Consider the following 20,444-nt stretch of genomic DNA (forward strand, 5'->3'; position numbering starts at 1 on the left):
CTATCAATAGAATAAACAGGCAACCTACAGAATGGGAGAAAATAATTTGCAAACTATGCTTCTGACAAAGGTCTAATATCCAGCATCTATAAAGAATTTAAATAAATCAACAAGCAAAAAAAAATATTTATTAAAAAATGGGCAAAGGACATGAACAGACACTTCTCAAAAGAAGACATACAAGCAGCCAACAAGCATATGAAAAAATGCTCAATATCACTAATCATTAGAGAAACCCAAATCAAAACCACAATTAGATACAATCTCACACCAGTCTGAATGGCTATTACTAAAAAGTCAAAAAGTAACAGATGCTAGTGAGATTGTGGAGAAAAGAGAATGCTTATACACTGCTGGTGGGAATTGTGTAAATTAGTGTAGTCACTGTGGAAAGCAGTCTAGAGATTTCTCAAAGAACTTAAAATAGAACTACCATCAGACCCAGCAATTTCATTACTGTGTGTATACCAAAAGAAATATAAACCATTCTCCATAAAGACACATGCACATGAATGTTCATCACAGCACTATTCACAATAGCAAAGACATGGAATCAACCTGGATTCCCACCAGTGGTGGACTGGATAAAGAAAATGTGGTTCATATACACCTTGGAATACTATACAGCCATAAGAATGAGATCATGTCTTTTGCAGCAACATAGACAGTCATTATCCTAAGTGATTTAACACAGAACAGAAAATCAGATTCTACATGTTCTCACTTATAAGAGGGAGCTAAACACTGAGTACACACAGATACAAAGAAGAGAACAATAGATACTGGGGCCTACTTGAGGCTGGAGGGTGGGAAGAGGGTGAGGATTGACAAACTACTATAGGCATTATGCTAATTACCTAGGTCACAAAATTAGCTGTACATCAAACCCTGAAACATGCAATTTACCCATGTAACAAACCTGCACATGTACCCCTTGAGCCTAAAAGTTGGAAAGAAAAATATTTTAAAATAAAATAAAAATTTGGGGTCAACAGAAAAGAATGTTATGATAAATAAATACATAATGCTGAGAAAACTGAATATCCACATGCAGAAGAATTAAACTAAACCCCTATCTCTCCCCATATACAAAAATCAAATCAAAAGGGATTAAAGACTTAAATCTAAGACCTCAAACTATGAAACTATTAATACTAACAGAAAACATGGGGAAAACTCTCCAGGACATTGGTCTGAGCAAAGATTTCTTCGGTAATACCACAAAACCACAGACAACCAAAGCAAAAATAGACAAATGAGATCACATTAAGTTATTAATAAAAACCTTCTGCACAGCAAAGGAAATAATCCACAAAGTGAAGTGACAACCCACAGAATAGGAGAAAATATTTGCAAACCAGAATTATTAAGGGATTAATAGCCACAATATATCAGGAGCTCAAAAAACTCAACTGGAAAAATAATCTAATAATCTGATTTTAAAATAGGCAAAAGATCTGAATAGACATTTCTCAAAAGAAGACATACAAACGGCAAATGAAAAGTGCTTGACACCACTGATGATCAGAGAAATGAAAATGAAAACTACAATGAGATATCATTTCATCCCAGTTAAAATGGCTTTTATCCAAAATACAGGCAATAGCAAATGCTGGTGAGGATGTGGAAAAAAGGGAACCCATACACACTGTTGGTGTGAATATAAATCAGTGCAACCACTATGGAGAACAGTATGGAGGTTCCTCAAAAAACTAAAAATAGAATTACCATACGATCCAGCAATCCCACTTCTAGGTATATACCCCCAAAGAAAAGAAATCAGTTTTTTTAAGACATACCTGCACTCCCATGTTTATTGCAGCACTCTTCACAATAGCCAAGATTTGGAAGCAACCTAAGTGTCCATTAACAGACAAATAGATAAAGAAAATCTGGTACATATACACAATGGAGTACTATTCAGCCATAAAAAAAGAATAAAAGCCTGTCATTTGCAACAACATGAATGGAACTGGAGGTCATTATGTTAAGTGAACTAAGCCAGGCACGGAAAGAGAAATTTTGCATGTTCTCACTAATGTATGAGAGCTAAAAATTAAAACAATTGAACTCAGAGAGTAGAATGCTGTTTACCAAAGGCTGGGAAGTGTAGTGGGAGAGTAGTAGGAAGTAGAGATGGTTAATGGGTACAAAAATATAATTAGATAGAATGAATAAAATCTAGTTGTATTGTTGACTACAGTCAATAATAATTTATTGTATATTTTTAAATAACTAAAAGAGTATAATTGAAATGTTTATAACCACAAAGAAATGACAAATGCTTGATTGAGGTGATGGATATCCCATTTACCCTGTTTTGATTTTTATGCGTCGTATGCCTATATCAAAATCTCATGTGCCCCATAAATATATATACCTACTAGGTACCCATAACATTAATTTTTTTTTTTTTTTTTTTTTTTTTTTGAGACAGAGTCTTACTCTGTCACCCAGGCTGGAGTGCAGTGGCATGATCTTGGCTCACCGCAACCTCCACCTCCCAGGTTCAAGCAATTCTCCTGCCTCAGCCTCTCGAGTAGCTGGGATTACAGGGGCTCACCACCGTGCCTGGCTAATTTTTGTATTTTTAGTGGAAATAGGGTTTGACCATGTTGGCCAGGCTGGTCTCCAACTCCTCTCCTCAAGTGATCCACCCGCCTCAGCCTCCCAAACTGCTGGGATTACAGGCATGAGCCACTGCACCCAGCCTAAAAATAAAATATTTTTGAACAATTTTTTAAAGTGAAGAAAATGACTGCCTTTTAGCCCTATGAGTAAATAAAACAATAACAAGATTTTATAATCTAATCTTTTAAATTTAACAACATACAAAGAATATTTTTCCCATGTCACCAAATAATTTTCTACATTATTTTGACACTTGCAAATTATCCCATCTTATAAATGAGCCATTTTTTAACCAATCTAATATTCTTATGTATTTACTTTTTTTTTATAAGTTTAAACAATTAAAATTCCAGATAATAAATATTTAGGAACATCCATAATTGTTTTCTTACACTGTATTTTTTAGAAGTAGTGTTGACAATAATAAAACATGCTGATCATATTTACATCTCATTTATAACAATCTTGTAAGTGGTATAATTATACCCATTTTATAGGTGAGAAACTTGAAGGTCACAGTGGTTAAGTAACTTGACCACAAGTATCTAGACAATGACTACTAAGGCAGGTATTTAAGCCCAGGGAGTTCCAAACAGATAGACTTCATTTTAACCCTTCGATTTCCAGGAATTCATTCATTCAGAGACACAATGAGAAAATCAGGAGATTCTAATTATCTCCATAATATAGATGAAAAAAACAGGTAAGAAAGGAAAAAAGGACTTGTCCAATATTCAATGAACCAGGAGAAGAGTTAGAAAAGGAATGACTCAGCCAGGCACGGTGGCTCACGCCCGTAATCCTAACACTTTGGGAGGCCAAGGCAGGTAGATCACTTGAGGTCAGGAGTTCAAAGCCAGCCTGGCCAACATGGTAAAACCCCGTCTCTACTAAAAATACAAAAAAAATTAGCCTGGCATCGTGGCAGGCACCTGTAATCCCAGCTACTCGGGAGGTTGAGGGAGGAGAATAGCTTGAACCCAGGAGGCTTGCAGTGAGCCGAGATCATGCCGCTGTGCTCCATTCTGGGTGCCAGAGCGAGACTCCATCTCAAAAAAAACAATGAATGACTCCCCCCGCCAATTAATCTCCATCTGAGCACAGAGTACCAAGGTGTACAAATCATGTCACTTTTAGGGAACCAGCAAGAAAGACTTTCTCATGAGTGGTCTCAATTCCCTTGTCAGGCTGGGTTAATAGAAAACTAGCAGGTGGAGCTCCTCCATCCCACTGTATTTCCCTTAACCATAAAAATTCTTTTCTACCTGTTATATATTGGGCTGCCATGGAAGGTTTTGTTATGAAGAAAAAATAAGTGAGAAAGTGTTTTCATATTTTCTAAATTAGATATAAAAGTTTCTTAAAATGTTTCCAAATCTCTGGACTAAATAATGTCTAAGGTATTTCCCAACTCTAACAATCTAACATTTCCTCTGATATGTATTGATGGTGTAAGGAAAATGGCTGTGCTTCAGTCAGGAGTAGGCTGAGGTAGACATCCAGTACAGCATGACACACTGGGTTTGGAGTGCAGGCACACAATCCTATGCATTATATAATCACATGTATGTAGTCATTTGATGTAACCAGTTTGTGTGAGATGGTACCTGGCTTTGAGCCATTATTGTCTGTGAGTAGTATAACTACACTGCTGACTCTGTAGAAGGGGAGAGAATAAAGCCATGTCCCAACTGCCTATGGTCCCTTGAGTGTTCTTTCAGCTACCCACCACCAATCCACCAACTCCGCTTGGACCTCAGCTCGGGCTGGAACATGACAATTGGCATAGTCAGCAGGATCCCAAGGTGAGTGAGTGAGTCCTTGGCCCCGATGATCCCGGGTGGGCCATGTGGCCCCAGCATGGGTTATGGTACCCGGTGGCAGCTGTGGTGCTAGGATGGGCCCCAGTGGAAACATGGGCGGTGGTGGACAGGTCTCCCATGAGCATGGAGAAGGGGCTGAAGCACCTGGAAGGACAGAGCACCAAGAAGGAGCTGCTTTTGCCGGCAGAGTTGGATGGGCGTTTTTGACTGTACTACGGGAAGCACACACTCAGTCCCTGCGGGATGCACACAGGTAAAGGCACCTCCAGGCACAAGCAGAGTGCCAGGAGGCCCGGATACACAGCTTGGAATGAGAATTAGGAGCTGCCATTAGTGTGGGCCTGGGCCCACCATCCCAGCCAGAGACCCTCGCTTGTTCTGATACCTAGGAGGAAGAACCCCTGTTTCGGGCTCGCCCAGTTGTCTGTCAGAAAATAGAGCATGAACACCTGTTGGAGCCCCACAAATGGCGGGCACAGGGACCCCTACCATGACGGAGCACACGTCATGCAGTGCCTATACCCCAACTGAGTTGCGGGAATTAGGTAAACAGCTTTGGCAGCGCTTGGGGGAACCCCTACCCGCCTGGACGCTTCACCTTTGGGATGAGGGAGCCAACAGTATCGTCTGCTTCACCTCTGAAATGGAAAAGTAGACCTCCATTATGACCCATCTCTCCCTGCGTCACTGATTGCAGGTAAGCAGGCAGTTAGCACAGGGGCAAGGTGATCACACTCTAATTGAATAGCTGATGGTAGCCATATGAACGGTATGGAACAATTAGCATAGGGGAAAGGCAACCACACTCTAATTGAATAGCTGATCGGCATGGAACAATGCCAGAAAAATATCAGAAACTATGAGTAAATAGCAGTTGTATACAGATTTGGTGCAAGTAATTCAGGAGATGGGTATGTGACCTTGTGTTAGGCTCTGCACTCCCGAGTGCCTTCAGCTCCCAGGCCGTTGTTCTCACTCTGCATGTGGGGCACCACATACATGAGGTGACTACCACCATGGCGGTCCTTAGGGAAGCAGAGGACCATCATTTGGGACCAGGGAGTCAGTGCCACAAAAAAGGAGAAGGTACCTGTTCCACAGGGGGCCACCTCATGGGACAAAATGGGACCCCAATGGGTGACCCACATGCAGATGTGGATTGATTTGATTTTGGCTGGGGCTGACCAAGAGAAAATTGATAGGCAATCCAATGAAGTCCTGTTAACTTTGTGGAGGCAATTGTTCCCGAAGCAGCAATTCCAGAAAGTGCCCAAGAGGGAGAAGAACGATGCTGCTGGACCCAGTCCCACCCAACGCTCCAGCTCAAGGACTACTTGCAAACGGGCAGAGGTAGCCTTTTGTGTTTGATTAGGGAACTGGCCGAGGTGCCTGGCTTGGGGGGATACCAGACAACCAAAGGCCACATGTGAAATAGGCAATCCACTGGTCCCTCACCAGCGTATGGTGGGTGCTGGCACTGGTAGACACCAGTGCAAATTGTAGCCTCGTCTATGGGAACCTGAATAAATTTCTGGGCAAGGTTACATATACAGATGGCTATGGAGGCCGGTCAGTGAAAGTGAAACCTGTATCTTTGCACCTTGGCATCAGCCACTTAGCTCTCCACTTATAATTGCATATGTCTCTCCCATACCTGAATACATTCTGGGGGTGGATATTTTACATGGCTTGGCTTTACAAACCACAGCCAGAGAATCAGACTCCAAGTACTTGTGGTTAAGCTGGTACTGTGCGGACATACGCATCGCCAGCCCCAGGTCCTGCCATAACCCTGACAAGTTACTTCCACCCGTCAAAACTGCTTTCCAGGTGAGCATACAGAGAAAACTGAGACTATTAAGAAGTTAGAGGAGGTGCAGATAGTGCGTGGCACCCACAGCCCCTACAATGCTCTGGTATGACCAGTCAGAAAGCCTGATGGAACTTGGCGAATGATGGTGGATTATTGAGAACTAAATAAAGTAACACTCCCTTTACATGCAGCTGTACTGTCTATCACTGATTTGATGGGCCGCTTGACGACGGAATTGGGACAGTACTGCTATGTGGTAGACTTGCCAATACATACTTCTCAATTGACATTGCTCCAGAGAGCCAGGAACAGTTTGCTTTCACATGGAAAGGGCAACAAGGGACTTTCACAGTGTTGAGGCAGGACTATGTGCATAGCCCCAGCATACGTCATTGTCTCATTGCCATGGATTTAGCCACCTAGAAATGTCCAAAGGGGGTCCACCTATTCCATTATATTGATGATATTATGTTAACCTCTGATTCTCTTGCAGATTTAGAAGCAGCGGCACCCCTCTTGCAATAACATTTGGCAGCACGCATTTGGGCTATCAACGAATCCAAGGTCCAAGGGCCTGGATTCCAAGGCCCTGGATTCCAAGGTCCAAGGGTCTGCCAAATTCTTGGGAGTTATTTGCTGAGGTAAGAAGAAGGGCATACCAGAGGCCGTTGATAAAATTCAGCATATCCCCAGCCCACAATGGTGAAGCAGCTACAGACTTTTGTGGGCCTCTTAGGATATTGGCGGGCATTCCTGCCCCCATTTAGCTCAGATGGTAAAACCATTGTATCAGTTGACAAAAAAGGGAGCTACCTGGGATTGGGACAATGATGCTGAAATGGTTTTTCTGGCAGCCAAGTGGGCCATACAGCAAGCACAGGCCCTACAAGTAATTAACCCAGGGTGCTCATTTGAACTTGATGTGCATGTGACCGCAGATGGTTTTGGCTGGGGCCTATGACAGCGCATGGAGCACTTTAGAACACCAGTAGGCTTTTGGTCCCAACTTTGTAAGGGAGCTGATTTCTGGTATCTCTCGATAGAGAAGCAATTAGCAGCTGCATATGCTGCCCTTCAGGCTTGTGAGTGTGACAGGAAGGGCTACAGTCATCGACTGAATGACTTACCCAATAGCGGGTTGGGTACATTCATGGGTAACCAACCCCTGGACTGGGATGGCACAGACATCCACCTTAGCAAAGTGGGGCACCTACTTAGAACAGTGGAGCACACTGAGTACAAGCCCCTTAGCAGCAGAATTATAAGAAGTCTTGGGACCTGTAGTTCCAATGTAAGATAAGGCTATGGGTCAGCCTGAGGCACTCTTAAACCCTGAGCCATCACTGTTTAAAGAAGGGCACCCCCCATTCCTGATGGGGCATGGTATATGGATGAGTCCAGCTGGGGTGCTACTGCTGCCTGGACAACTGTCGTGGTCCAGCCTAGTACTGAAACCATATGGTTTGATACTGGGTGTAGACAAAGTAGTCAATGGACTGAACTCAGGGCAATATGGATGGTGATCACCAAGGAGGAGACACCTGTGGTAATCTGCACTGACAGCTGGGCAGCTTATCGAGGCCTGACCTTGTGGTTAATTACCTAGAAGTTACAGAATTGGCTAGTTGGCCACCTGCCCATTTGGGGCCAGGCCATGTGGCAAAACCTATGGGAAATGGGCCACCAAAAGGATGTAACTATTTATCATGTGTCAGGCCCTGTGTTTTTGGCTGCCCCCGGCAATGATGAGGCAGATACCTTGGCCAAGATCCAGTGGTTGGAGTCAGCACCTACACAAGATATAGCCCTATGCCTGCACCAAAAATTGGGCCATGCGGGGGATAAACTAATGCAACAGGTCAGTAAGCGCTGAGGTCTATCCTTGCCAACATAAGATATCTGGGAGGCCTGCCAGAAGTGCCCAGCATGCACACGGACATACACCAGACAGGCAGCTGCCTAGGGTTACACAACAAGTGATGGTAGGGTGGATGCCCTTGGCTAGATGGCAAATAGACTACATTGAGCCGCTTCCAAGGTCACAGGGGCATACACATGTACTGACGGCTGCAGACATGGCCACCAGTCTGTTATTTGCCTACCCTTGCAGGATAGCTGACCAACAACACACCATTTAGGCCCTGCAACACTTGTGTGCCCTATACGGTTGTCCCCTGATCATTGAAAGCAATAGAGGAACACATTTTACTGGACAGCAGGTACAACAGTGGGCACAACAGATGGACATAAAGTGGAGGTTCCATGTTCCACAAGCTACTGGTATGATTGAATGATATAATGGACTCCTGAAAAACGGGTTATGCTTGCATGTTACTCCCCCATCTTTGCAGGGCTGGAGTTCATGGTTGGACCTGGTGCTCCAAATCTTGAATGAATGGCCACGGAAAGGTGGCCCAGCCCTGGTGGAGGCACTGCTACACCAGGCCGCTGCCCCCATCCAGTTACAGATGCGCACCAGGGATGACCTCCTCCAACCAGGTATGGGGACAAACAGTAACCTGTTGTTGCCTGCCCCAGCACCCCTAAAGTCAGGGGAACAAAGAACCTGGCTTTGGCCATGGACCCTCCAAGCCCCCCATTGCCAATGGTTAGCTATCGTAGCCCCTAGGAGGAGGGCCTACAGTATGATTTACATGTCACTCCTTAGGTATTTAATATATGGCCTCCGTGATTGACCGTTCATAGAGGAATGGCCAGGGAAGGAATCCTCCTCTGGGGTCCATATGTATTATCTGTGTGGCCTATTATGAGCTCCCCAGTGACTTTGGCACAGATACAGGACCCAAAGGAACCATGGGGAGCTGAGAAGGTGTGGTGCCATTGCCTAGGGCAGAAGCCCTTGGTGGCTGCATTGTTATTCAGGAATGAAAGGTTGGCCTGTATTTTGCCTGAGGGGTGTGATTTACCCTGGTTAGTAACTGTGCCTGCTTTATCATTTTGACCATAGGCTGACATGCTCCAACAGCATTGTGGACTGGCACACACCTACACTGAGGTGACCAATGTTTCCAACTGTTGAATCTGCACTGCCCTTCCAGCAGCAGCTGTGGATGGCTTGCCCTGGCACATACATCTAGCTTCTATGGAAAACTGGACATGGTTAGACATTTGGGGTCCCAAGGCCAACGTTTAGAATGCAACATGACAAGTTTTGGATAGGGGATGCCACAAAACCCATAGCATGCCCACCCACTGGCTGACCCATAGCGACTATGATGGATGGGGCTGGTTAGTGGGAGAACATGTGGTGCCCCCACCACAGGTACCATGATGTATAGAGCAGCATTGGGGCAACGTCACCGTGGGGTGGTTACCTGCCATAGCCTGCACAAATATAACATATGTCACCACACCAAAGGTGCAATGGAATTGGCGGCCTCATCAATGCTGGGCCCCAGTGGACTTAGTGCCCCCCTGGAAATTTATAGACATATGAAGACACAGGATGGTCATCTTTGCGAGTGAATTGGACTGGCTGCTGTACCTAGGGGAGGCCTTATGTGCCTGCCACTGTTATTCCCACATTACCTAGATGCCCACATAACTGGGAGGCACTACGTTCCCAGTTTTTGTGAGTGCGACGAACCTCCTGGTGGCTCTACCCCTTAGCATTAACCATACCTGGTGTTAATGGTGTCATCTGTAGAAATGCAAGTTACGGCCCTTGCAGAGCACACAGCTTGAGCCTTGAATTACACCCGAGTTGCCCTCCTTCTGTTAACAGATGAGGTTGACCAAACCAGGAAGGTGGTACTGCAGAACTGGGTGGCACTCAACATATTAACTGCTGTCCAAGGTGGCACCTGTGCTCTTTTGGGAACGCAATGTTGTGCCTTCATCCCTGACAATGAACAAAACATAACAGCAGCTTTGCAAGAGTTTCCCAGGAAATCAAGGCAGTTGACAGCCTTACTGATGACCCCCTACAGACATGGTGAGCATCTTTAGGCTCTGGCCTATGCTGGACCCTAATAATTACGGGCAGCATAGCGGGAATATTAGTAGTGAGTTGTTGCTCCCTATATTGCTGCTGTGGCCTATGAGTCCAAAGTTCCACCCTGTGGGCACGTCTCCCCACTACAAGGACTCCCTCGGCCTAGAGGGTGGAGTGTAAGGTAAATGGCTGTGCTGCAATCAGGAGTAGGCTGAGGTAGACATCTGGTACAGCCTGACACAGCAGGTTTGGAGCACAGGCGCACAACCCCGTGCATTATATTATCATATTTATGTAGCCATTTGATGTAACCTGCCTGTGTGAGCTCATATGAGGCTTTGAGCCATTATCGTCTGTAATATAACTGCACTGCTGACTCTCTAGGAGGGGAGAGAATAAAGCCATGTCCCAACTGCCTACAGTCCCTTGAGTGTTCTTTCCGCTACCTGCCACCCATCCAAGAACTCCCTTCAGACCCTAGCTCAGGTTGGAACCTGACAGATGGTACTACATGACTGTTGCCATTTCACTTATTAGTGAGGGGTGAATTATTGTATATATATATATATTTTTTTTTTTAAGTGGGCAAGGCATGGTGGGTCATACCTACAATCTCATCACTTTGGGAGGCTGTGAGGGATCACTTGAGCCCTGGAGTTCAAGATCAGCCTGGGCAACATAGCAAGATCCCATCACTACAGAAAAATTAAAAATTAGATGGGCATGGTGGTATGTGCCTGTAGTCCTAGCTTCTTGGGAGCTTGAGGCAGGAGGACCACTTGAGCCCAGAAGTTTGAGGCTATAGTGAACTATGATCACACTACTGCACTCTAGCCTGGGCAAAACAGCAAGACCCTCTCTCAAAGTCTCAACAAACAAAAGCTCATAACATTTCATGGAAGCCTCATCTTCCTCAGATATGATATTCTGGCTTTCTATTATAGTGGGTTACTGGCTTTCTGAATTATTTTCTAAGAGCTTCACATTTGTGTTCCTGGCATATTTTGTAAGTAGGTCCTGGCCGAGCATCTTAGGGAACAAGTCACTCATTTTCTTCTCTCTTCAGGTGTCTTTGCAGCACAATACTTCTGTGAAATACAAAGTTAAATCTTAGACAATGTGCTATACAATATATCTTCAATATTTGAAAATAGAGACTCATATCTGCATCTTAGGATTAAATCACTAAATTGTTTTGCCTACAACATAATGAGCCCATATTACTTTTAACCGTAAGACCCAACAGCTGTGCTTGCTTCGGCAGCACATCTACTAAAACCGCAATGATACAGAGAAGATTAACATGGTCCCTGTACAAGGATGACATGCAAATTCATAAAGTGTTTCATATTGAAAAAAAAAAAAAAAAAAGATCCAGTAGCTGGCACATAGTAGGTCCTTTATTATTATTGCTTGGTTTATTATTTAATCTATCAAGGTGTAGTGAGGCAAAAACTGATGTTAAGAAAAAAATTAATAGCATCTAGAGGCATCATAATATTTATCGAGGCATTTTTAAGAGAAAACTGATATTTCATAAAGATTTTTTTCAAGAACATTTTTATTTTTAAATATTTTGGGGCCAGGCACGGTGGCTCACCCCTGTAATCTAAACACTTCAGAAGGCCAAGGCGGGAGGATCACTTGAGGAATTCAACACCAGCATGGGCAACATACTGAGACCTTGTCTCTATAAAAAAATTAAAGAAAAATTAGCTATTTGTAGTGGTGCATACCTATAGTCCCAGCTACTCGAGAGGCTGAGTGGAAAGGATCCCTTGAGCTCAGTAGTTGGAGGTTAGAGTGAGCCATAATTGTACCACTATACTCCAGCCTGAGCAACAAAGCAAGATTCTATCTCTGAAAAAAAAATTATACATCTTTGCTGTATTTGAGATAGTCCAAATGTGAAAACATTAAAAGATAACTTCCCATTCAGAAATCAGAAAACATTTTTCAGTAACAAATAATAAAACTATTATGTTTTAAGTCAAATGTTACATGCCTCTTCTCAGACTCTGGGAATGCTGCACTTTCAACAAAGTGTCCAATCAATTAAAAACAAAATACAGACATCCCCCTCAAAAAAAATCAATGCAATTAAAAATAATACTGACAATTCCCAGTCTATGAAGACTATGAAGAAGCTATGCCCTGGTGATTTAATATTAGGATGGAGATGGAAGATCTGAGATGTCATGCAAAACTCTGAGCACCTTAAAATTGTGGCTTGAATGAAACATTGCAGAAGAAGGAGAAGTAGAGGAAAATCTTCACTTAGGAAGGCCCCAAGAATGATCAACATGAGTGAATCAAACAGCCAGGCACAAGGAGGTCTAGAACTGCTTTTCTCCCAGCACAAGCATGTCTGAGTCTCACGTTAGACAGCTGAGTTTTATTACTATAGAAGTCTAGCTATTTATGAAAATATCTGAGATGCATTTTCAGTTGCTTACGCAGAGTGCTCCAGCTTGCAAGTGGAAGGGTCATGCGGGAGCCCAGGCAGGAACCCCACTCACTTGAGACTTTCTCCTCAGCTTGGGGCCTGCAGGTGCCCACCTTCCCCATGTGGGCCACCTTATCAGAAGGAATCTGAAATGCTGAAGTCCACAGGAAACAGTAAAAGAATGCGGGTTCTGGATTCTGCCACAAATAATCCTGTGTCCGCAGACAATTAATTTTGCTGTACCTTTTTCTTCACATACTAGAAAGAGCTGAAAAGAAATCTGAGATCTCCCAAACATCCTCTGATTTTAGAGATGGGGCTCATGGTAACAAGGATAGGAGTGACTTTCCTGGCATCATTTCACCCATTCATTCACCCACTGAGTGTTTACTTTGTGCCAGGCATATTGGACCTCAGGGAGCTTACAGTGAGGAGATCAACAAGTTTCCCGCAATGGAAGTTTGGAAGGAAGCATAGAACAGAGAAAGCTTGCAATTCTCTGCAGGAACCAGGGACGCCTTCACAGAGGAGGGAACATACAAGCTCAGTTTTGAAGTAGATGTTTGCCTTGGGCCAGGGAGGAACTACATTCCAGGAAAAGGAGACTATTCCATGAAAAGCTCAAGAGGCATTAACGCATTGAGTATTCAAATAGCAGCAAGTTCAGCCAGTGGAATATCAGACTAGAGAGGAAATGATTAAGGGCTTGGAATGTTCCATATTTCCCACAAGGAAATAATTTTAGTTGGCACATGAACTAACATTTGTTACTATAGTAGTTATAGCAGAGAAATGCAACTAGAATTTGAAACCTATGCCTTTAAGGAGAATGTTGCTTAGGACAAGAGTAAAACTAAACAGAGAGTAGTGTGAAATGCCTGTAAAGTAATAGTGGTGGTAAAACTTGAAAACCACAAAAGATGGAAGATGAAAGGGGGAGGGAGGAAGGGAAGGCGAGGCAGAGGTTGAAAAACTATCAATTACTATGCTCACTACCTGGGTGACAGATCAATCATACCTCAAACCTCAGCACCACGTAAGGAACAGGCAGGTGCAATGCAGGAAAGGGCATAGCAGAGGTATTTAGAAGGCAGAATCCACAGGAATTGGCCATCACTGGATATGGCTATTAAGGGAGAAGGTATCCAGGATGATTGTTCAGCTATCCAGTTGGACAACGGGGCAAACGGCAGGACAATTCTCCAGGACAGAGAACACAAGAAGAATCAGGAGGAATGATGTTGCATGTTCACCATGAGCAGGGGCATTAATTTCGATGAACATTCTGTAGTTCACAGACTGGCTATAAACACACCCGTGGACACCAACTTGAATATTGGGAACGGGGACCCAGGGAAAGGAGATGCCCAGTGCTGTGACCTCTGGACTGGAACCCTGCTGAAATGATTCGGAGGGCTAAATGTTTCTCTTCTGCTTAATAACATAAGTTCTATCTCACAGGCTCAGCAGCTGCCCTGTAGCTAGTTGTTGAGGGGGGCAAAAGAGCTATTAATTAAGGTGTGCAGTCTAGCTGACATCTGATAGTACTGCTGTGTCCTCTGGCACACAGCAGCCCATGTCTCCAATTTAAAGGGCAGAAATTAAAAGCCATGCAACCTGACCTCACAAGCTTGAGCTCCCCTGAACTGTGGCCGGATCCCTAGACATACACCAGGCAGAATCCACGTCTGCACATTTAGTCCCCGCAGCCTGCAGAAACCTAACACCTTTTCCCACCCACTTCCAGTGCCACCAGGAAATTAGCACTCACCCAGGTACTGGGTCATAATTAAACTGAACAAAAAGACAGCTGCTCCTACCTTTCTTTTTTAATCACCAACATGCAGCCTTGGGGATTACCAGCTTTGGGTTGATTTAGGGAGGATTACTCTTTCATTAGTTTCCAGGGTCAGTTCCAATACACTGTCATAAGAGCCCTTTAAGATACCCTTCCATGCCAACAGTTCATCCCTTTCCATGACTGAAAGGTTAGGTTTTTGCAAGCCTACTATTTGTCAGACCCCCAAATATCTGATTTTTAACCAGAAACAACACCCTAAAATGATTCTGCACTGATTTTCTAGGTATATAATGAGATGTCACTCTAAATCCCCAACGTAGTCTCTAATAATAATGAGAAGGAACAAATGTGGGAACGGAACAAATGTGGAGAGCTCAAGCTTCTGCATAGCAAAGAAAACCATTTATAGAGTGAAGAGAACTCACAGAGTAGGAGAAAATATCTGTATACCACACATCTGATAAGGGGTTAATATCCCAAATATATAAGAAATTCAACTTAATAGCAAGAAAACAAATAACCTGATTTTTAAATGGACAAAGGACTTGAATAGATATTTTTTTAAAGAAGACATACAAATAGCCAACAGATTAATTTAAAAATGCTCAACATCACTAATAATCAGGGAAATGCAAATTCAAATCACAATGAGAGATTATCTTACACATGTTAGAATGACTGCCATCAAAAAGACAAAAGATAACAAGTGTTGGCAAGAATGTGGAGAAAAAGGACCGCTTGTATACTGTTGTAATGTAAATTAGTACAGCCATTATGGAAAACAGTATGGAGGTTCCTCAAAAAACTAAAATTAGAATACCATATGATTCAGTAACCCCACTTCTGGGTATATATTAGAAAGAATTGAAATCAGAAAAAAAAAATTGAACTCAGTACACTGAAGAGATATCTGTACTCCCATGTTCACTGCAGCATTGTTCACACAGCCAAGATACGGTATCATGCTAGGTGTCCATTAACAGAGAAAATGTGGTATATATACACAATAGAATACTAGTCAGCCTTTAAAAAGAAGGAAATTCTGTCACTGGGACAATATAGATGAACCTGGTGGACTGTGTGAAATAATCTATGCACAGAAAGACAAATACTGCACAATCTCACTTATATGTGCAATTTAAAATAGTCAAACTTACAGAAGTAAAAAACGGAATGAGTTACCAGGAGTAGAGAGTGGATGCTGACCAAAGAATACAAAGTTTCAGTTAGATAGGAGAATAAATTTTTGAGCTCTATTGCACAGTACGGTGACTATAGTTAATAATAATGTATTATATATTTCAAAACTGCTAAAAGAATAGATTTTAAATGTTCTCAGTTATAAAAAACGTAAAGTATGTGATACATATGTTTACATGTTGATTAGCTTGATCTTAATGTTAATTAGCTTGATCTAATCATTCCAGTGAATACAGATATCAAAACATTACATTGTGCCCCATACTCCATTAATATATATAATTGTCAATTAAAACTTTTTTTTTTTTGAGACAGAGTCTCACTCTGTCACCCAGGCTGAAGTGCAGTGGTGCAATCTCAACTCACTGCAACCTCTGCCTCCCAGATTCAAGTGATCCTCCCACCTCAGCCTCCGAAACGGCTGGGACTACAGGTGTGTGCCACTGTGCCCACCTAATTTTTTAGTAAAAACAGGTTTTCACCATGTTGGCCAGGCTGGTCGCAAACTCCTAACCTCATGTGATCCACCCACCTCGGCCTCCCAAAGTGCTGGGATTACAGGTGTGAGCCATTGCACCTGGGATTACAGGTGTGAGCCATTATAAAATAAAATAAGTTTTATTTTACTTAAAAATAAAACTTAAAAAAATAGATGAAGAAGGATATACCATGCTAATGTTAATCAAAAGATAGCAAGAGAAGCTAAATTAATTTCAGGCAGAGCAAGCTTCAGGGAAAAGAAAGGTATCACAGATAAAGATGGGACACTGCATAATGCTAAGGGGGTCAATTCTCCAAAAAGGCATAACAATCTTTAATGTATATGTGCCTAAGAACAGAATATCAAAATATGTGAGGCAAAAACCAATAGAAACGCAAAGAGAAATAGAAGAATCCACTATTATAGTGGACACTTCAAAGCCCTTCTATCAGAAATTGACAGATCCAGCAGGCAGAAATTCAGTAAGAACACGCTTGAATTCAACACCACCATCAATCAACTAAATATAATGGGTATTTATAGACTAATTCATCCAACAACAGCAGGATACACATTATTCTCAAGTTCATGTGAAATACTCACCAACACAGACCATATTCTGGGCTCTTAAAACACCTTAACAAATTTTTTAAAAAACAGAAATCATGAAATTGGATCCTTATCTTATACCATATATAAAAATCAACTCAGAATGGATTAAGGACTTAAATATAAAACCTGAAACAGTACAACTGAAAGAAGAAAACACAGAGGGAAAGCTCCATTATTTTGGCCTGAACGGTAACAGAAAGATAGCTGGAAAATCTCAAATTACTTGGAGATTAATCAACACACTTCTAAATTACACATGGGTCAAAAAAAAATCAAGAGAAATTTGAAAATATTTTGAACTAAATGAAAATGAAAATACAGCTCATCAAATTCTGTGGGATGCAGCAAAAGTAGTGCCTGGGAAAATTTACAGCATCGTGTGCACATATTAGTAAACAGGAAAGCTCCAAAATCAATCATCTTCCACCTTGGAAAACAAGAAAAAGCAGAGCATTAAACTTGAAGTAAGCAGAAGACAAGAAATAACAATTAGAGTAGAAATCAATGAAACTGAAAAAAGGAAATCAATAAAGAAAATCAACAAAACCAAAAGCTGGTTCTTTGAAAAAAAATCAATAAAATCAATGAGCCTCTAGCCAGGCTAACTAAAAAGCCAGGGTGGTGGTGGGGAGGGCAAATTACTAATATCAGAAATGACAGAGGAGATGTCACTACAGATGTCATAGACTTTAAAAGGATAATAAAAGAATTCCATGAACAACTCTATGATCACAAATCTGATAACCTAGATGAAACTGATCAATTCCTTGAAAGATAAAATCTGCCAAAACTCACACAAGAAATGACAATCTAAATAGATCTATATTTATTAAAGAAGTTGAATCAATAATTAATAAACTTAAAAATACAGAAAGTTCCAGACCTAAATAGGTTCACTGTTGAATTCTGTCAGCCATTTAAGGAAGAAATTACACCAATTCTCTACGATCTCTTTCAGAAGATAGAAGCAGAGGAAATACCTCCTGATTTGTCCTATGAGGCCAGCATTACCTAATACCAAAACCAAACAAAGACATTGCAAGAAAAGAAAACTACAGACCAGTATCTCTCATGAACATAGATACAAAATTCCTCTACAAAATATTAACATATTAAGTCCAAGAATGTAAAAAAGAATTATATATCACAACCATGAGATTTATCCCAAGTATGCAAGGCTGGTTCAACATTCAGAAATCAATTAACATAATCTATCACATCAACAGGTTAAAGAAAAATAACACGATTTTTTGTTGTTGTTGTTGTTGTTTGTTTTTTTAGACAGAGTCTCACTCTGTCCTAGGCTGGAGTGTAGTGGAACAATCTTGGCTCACTGCAACCTCTGCCTCCCAGTTTCAAGTGATTCTTGTGCCTCAGCCTCCCAGGTTGCTGGGATTACAGGTGTGGGCCACCACACCCAGCTAACTTTTTTCGTATTTTTAGTAGAGACAAGATTTTGCCATGTTGGCCAGGCTGGCCTTGAACTCCTGACCTCATGTGATCCACCCACCTCGGCCTCCCAAAATGCTGAGATTACAGGCATGAGCCACTGCACCCAGCCTATGATCGTATCAATAGATGCAGAAAAAGCCTTTGACAAAGTCCAATACCCACCCATGATAAAAACTCTCAGGAAACTAGGAATAGAGGGGAACTTCCTCAATTTGATCAAGAATATCCATTAAAAACCTATAGCTAACATTATACTTCATGGTGAGAAACTTAAGGTTAAGAAACTTAAGGTTAAGACCATAATGGCAAGGATGTCCCCTCTCACCACTCCTTTTTATCATCATACTGGAAGTCCTAGCTAATGCAATAAGACAAGAAAAGGAAATAAAAGGGATACGGACTGGGAAGGAAGAAATAAAACTTTGTTCATACATGACAGGGAGTCTATGTCAAAAATCCAAAAGAATCAACAAAAAAATCCTGGAACTAGTAAGCAATTATAGTAAGGTTACAGGACACAAGGTTAATATACAAAAGTCAATTGCTTTCCTATATACCAGCAATGAGCAAGTGGAATTTGAATTTAAAAACACAATACCACTTATGTTAGCCTCCCAAAACATAAAATACTTAGGTATAAATCAAACAAAATATGTACAAAATCTGTATAAGGAAACCTTAAAAGCTCTGATGACAGAAGTTAAAGAACTAACTAAATGGAGAGATATACCATGTTCATGAATAGGAAGAGTTAATATTTGGCCAGTCATGGTGGCTCACACCTGTAATCCCGGCATGTCGGGAGGCCAAGGCAGGAGAATCACTTGAGCCCAAGAATTCAAGACCAGCCTGGGGAACATGGTGAGACTCTGTCTCTCCAAAAAATTTAAAAATTTGCCAGGCATAGTGGTGTGCTCCTGTAGTCCCAGCTACTCAGCAAGCTGGGGCAGAGGATCACTTGAGTCAAGGATCAAGGCTGCAGTGAGCCATGATCATGCCACTGCACTCCAGCCTGGGCAATAGAGTGAAACCCTGTCTCAGAAAAAAGACAAAACAAAACCTTAATATTTTCATAACATCAATTCTTCCCAACATGAGCTATAGATTCATGGCAATCCCAGTCAAAAACCTGGCAAGTTATTTTGTATAAATATTTTAAAAAATGAATTCTAAAGTTTATATGGAGAGGCAAAAAGACCTTGAATAGCCAACACAATATTAAAGGAGAAAAACTAAGTTGGAGAACTGACACTACCTTACTTCAAGACTTACTACAAAGCTACAGTAATTAAGGCAGTGTGGTATTGATGAAAGAATAGACAAACATATCAAAGGAACAGAATTCAGAACCCATAAACAGACCCACATAAACATAATCAACTGGTCTTTGACAAAGAAGCAAAGGAAATACAATGGAACAAAGATCATCTTTTTAACAAATGAGGCTAGACCTGGACATGAAAAAAAAAAAAAAATGAACCACAGAGGCTAAATGTAAAGTAAAAAACTATAAAACTCCTACAAGATAATAACATAGGAGAAAACCTAGATGATCTAGGGGTTTGTTTTGTCTAGAGACAGGGTCTCGCTCTGTCATCTAGGCTGGAATGCAATGGCACGACCATAGCTCACCACAGCCTCAAACTACTTTGCTCAAGGGAGCCTCCCATCTCAGCCTCCTGAGTAGCTGGACTATAGGAGCACATCACCACATCAAGCTTATTTATTTAGACTAAGATGGTAGGCCATAAAATAAGTCACAATAAATTGAAAAGGATTAAAATAATTGAGACTATATTCTGACTATAATGAAATTAAATTAGAAATCCAGAGATCTGCAAAATCCCCAAATGTGTAGAAGTTAACATGCTTGTAAGTAATCAATGAGTCAAAAAAGAAATCACAGAAGACAAGAAAATATTTTGAATTGAATTAAAAACACAGTATATAAAAATTTGTAAGACACAGCTAATGCAGTGCTGAAAAGGAAATTTATGGCTTAAATGTTGTTAGAAAAAAGATGTAAAAATCAATGGTTTAGGCTTCTACTTTAAATAGCTACAGAACAAATGAAACCCAAAGTATGTGTAAGAAAGAAAATAGGCCGGGTGTGGTGGCTCATGCCTGTAATCCCAGCACTTTGGGAGGATGAGGCAGACGGATCACCTGAGGTCAGGAGTTCGAGACCAGTCTGACCAACATGGAAAAACCCATCTCTACTAAAAAAATA

General features: G+C 41.7%; 1 protein-coding gene and 1 non-coding gene across 5 annotated transcripts in view; one reads left to right on the forward strand and one right to left on the reverse strand.

Moving 5' to 3' along the window:
• SFT2D2 (SFT2 domain containing 2) overlaps positions 1–20,444 on the reverse strand; it is an 88,503-nt gene that overhangs the window by 39,344 nt on the left and 28,715 nt on the right. The gene's annotated exons all lie outside the window — the stretch shown is intronic.
• LOC112438300 (U6 spliceosomal RNA) lies at positions 11,471–11,577 on the forward strand. Its single transcript, XR_003026756.1, has one exon. It is a non-coding gene; the product is annotated as a U6 spliceosomal RNA (small nuclear RNA).

This window comes from Pan paniscus, chromosome 1, assembly GCF_029289425.2.
Source record: "Pan paniscus chromosome 1, NHGRI_mPanPan1-v2.0_pri, whole genome shotgun sequence".
NCBI classification, from domain to species: Eukaryota; Metazoa; Chordata; class Mammalia; order Primates; family Hominidae; genus Pan; species Pan paniscus.